At 31.2% G+C, this 3120-nt stretch overlaps 1 long non-coding RNA gene across 1 annotated transcript; it reads left to right on the plus strand.

The window, feature by feature from the left end:
* The first annotated feature begins 375 nt into the window (after positions 1–375).
* On the plus strand, positions 376–2783 carry LOC145011691 (uncharacterized). The gene is made up of 3 exons (XR_013664227.1): positions 376–858; positions 1101–1170; positions 1963–2783. It is a non-coding gene; the product is annotated as an uncharacterized LOC145011691 (long non-coding RNA).
* Positions 2784–3120: the final 337 nt, after the last annotated feature.

A 3120-nucleotide genomic window follows, 5' to 3' on the forward strand; every position in this document is an offset into this window, starting at 1 on the left:
ATATAGGAGCATATTTAATTTCTCTATATAATAAACATAAACACTATAAAATGAATTGAATATTTGGTTGCATAACCTAATATTTTCTTGTAATTTTTTGGGAAAGTGACTTAAGAACGAAATGAACTATCATTTTTGTAAATGTTTAGTCACTTTTTCTTGTACACCATTTACCATTGAACTTGTTGTACCATTTACCATTGAACTTGTTGTAGTATTTCAAAAAAATACCCGTATTACCGGTTATTAAAGGTTTCCGACAACTTCGTCATCTTCGACGACCCTCCGGTCATCTTCTCCGGTGAGTCACCGGCAAAAATTACTTTTCCGACGATTTAAAATCTTTTCCAGAAATCATTTAAACCAAAAAACACACATATCAAAAATCGACTTACACATCTTAACTTTTTTCTTCCATGGATAACCTTCAAACCCTCAAAGTTAAAAAATATGACATGCCATTGATGAACCTTCAAACCCAGATATAAAAACCCATAAACAAAATCAAAGGCTTTGTTCTCAAACTTACACACACAAATCAATTTGCACCATGTCAGGGAGGCGCTCAACCATCTTAGGTGGTTAATTTTTTGTAGTAACATCTTCTCACCGGATTTAACATCCATGGAAGAAACGAGTGGAAGGCGAATTTAGGGTTGTATAAGGTAATGGTTCGAGGTATTTAACAGGTGGTATAAGGTGGAGGTTTAGTGATGGTGGTTTGAAGAATGAGTGGTGTTTGGCTTGTTTTATAGTGGAAGGCGGCCGATAGACCGAGAAAGTAGCGATGGAGGCGATGGGTGATCAGGAAGATGATGAATAGGGAGCAGATATGGGTTTATCAGATCCAACACACACGTGCGTGCACACTTGGCTCCTTTTTTTTTTTTTTTTTTTTTTTTTTTGATGTATGGTTGACTGAGAAAGTAGTGATGGAGGTTGTGGGTGATTAGGAAGATGATGAACAGGGAACAGATATAGGTTTATCATATCTGACACACACACACAAACACACCTACACCATCACATACATGCTTGTGTTTTTACAGCTACGACATAATCCTTGAAATAAGTTCTCGATTTTCTTCTTTATTTTCCAGATCTGCAAAAAGAGAAACGAGACCATCTCCATTTCTTCAATGGATGAACCTTCATCAGCTTCGAGTTCAGGTTCTTCAAACATCTTCAATTTTCGCAAGGAAATTCATACATTCGTCGGGAAATTCATATAGCCACCGAAAAATTCATATATTGGCTGAAAAATTCAACTTGACTGCCTAAATCTACAATAGCATTTCATAATGGTTTTTGTGAACATCAAAAACAAGTTCAATGATAAATAGTGTAAAAAACAAAAAAAATAGTTTGTTAATCTCCCAAATCATTTTCCTTAATTTTTTTACTAGTTTTTCTAATAAAAATATATCGTCCTTCCAAAAAAATATTAATCTGTCATTTCATTTATTTCTTCGAATTTAAAAAATAAAAATAAATAATGGCAGCTGTTGCATTATATCCTCAATTCCTCATAGGCTATAGCTACTTAATAATTAGCTATGCCATTCAACTTTTAGGATGGTTGGTCTTCCACTAAAACCAAACCTTCATTTAACTGTGTAGCTTAAATTGTAGGATAAATATTGTATGATTGTCGGAAAAATATCTATCTAAAATTTGTGTTCTTAAATGAAAAAAAATATTTTTAACCATTTTGTAATCTTTTGGTTTTGGCTTATTTACATCATCTTCCTTTCAATGTTTAATGTAACAATTTTTATCCAACTAATCCGTTTACTATCAAAAAAGTTAAAGCAACTATTTAAATTTAGTGTTAAAACACCTTAAAAATAAATTTAGCAACAAATTTTTGTAAACATTGCTAAATGAGTAGCATAATGATCTAATCTTTGCTAAATTTTATAATTTCGGCCATGATTTCTTGTTTTTTATATGTTATATTAGGCTATCTGGAGTGCTAACGCCTAAGAAGGGCGTGTTTTCGGGCCACCTCAACATCACCCACGTCGACGCCGGAGACGGGTTGGTCTTAACGCACGACACCAGAAAAGAAGAAGAGAGTAAGAGGCAGAGAACAAGAGTGATGTGAACGAGCATGAATTCATCTACACCTAATAAAGATGACGCCAACAAAGATGACGCCAACAGGGATAGTGTTCACCAGGGGCGGACACAGGATTTTATAGTAGGGGTTGCACGGGAAGATTAAGGGTTGCACGATAGAAGAAAAAATAAAAAATTTTAAAAATTTCGAAATTTTTTTCACTGCGGCTGGAAAATTTAGGGGTTGCCGGTGCCACCCCGGAACCCCCCTAAATCCGCCAGTGGTGTTCACGTCGACTACGTCGGACACGTCGGTATAACACCCATGACATTACTGGTATTCCTAGCAGCCTTAGCATCAATTCTTCTCGTCTCCTACTTTCTTTTGATATAGCCATATAGGAAATACTCACCATATTTCCTTTTAATTTTTAATTTTATTTTTAAAACATATAAAAAAATTTAGTTACTAAACAAACACATGATTAACTTACGAAATAAAAACTAAAATTAAAATAAACATGATTAATAAAATTAATTTTTTTATTAAATTAAACTAAAAATTAAATATTACATAATAAAAAAATAAAAAAAATTTACATCACATCCTAATTGTGACCATGTAGCTGAGTTATCTGAGTTATGTTAATATGTTGCATCAAATTTGCAAGAAAATTGTTATGTGTTTTTTGTTATGTATTTCCACTTTATTTTCTACTAAGTGTGACACACGTATAATATATAATTTGATTAAAAATATTAAATATAAGGTGTAAATATTAAATTTTTTTTAAAGTAAAATTTTGAAATAAATACAAATAAAATAATATCTAAGTACATAACTAATTCTATCTATACTAATAAAAAACTATTAACATATTTTAAATAATTGTGTTGAATATCAAGGTGTAAAATTAAATATTTTTTGATGTAAACTTTCAAAATAAATACAATAAAAATATGAATAAACTGATAATTGAATCTATACTAATAAAAAAGTATTAACATATTATAAATAATCATTATGAATCACAAATTTCCAAAAACTTATTTAAAAAC

Source organism: Lactuca saligna, chromosome 8, assembly GCF_052625555.1.
Source record: "Lactuca saligna cultivar CGN05327 chromosome 8, ASM5262555v1, whole genome shotgun sequence".
NCBI classification, from domain to species: Eukaryota; Viridiplantae; Streptophyta; class Magnoliopsida; order Asterales; family Asteraceae; genus Lactuca; species Lactuca saligna.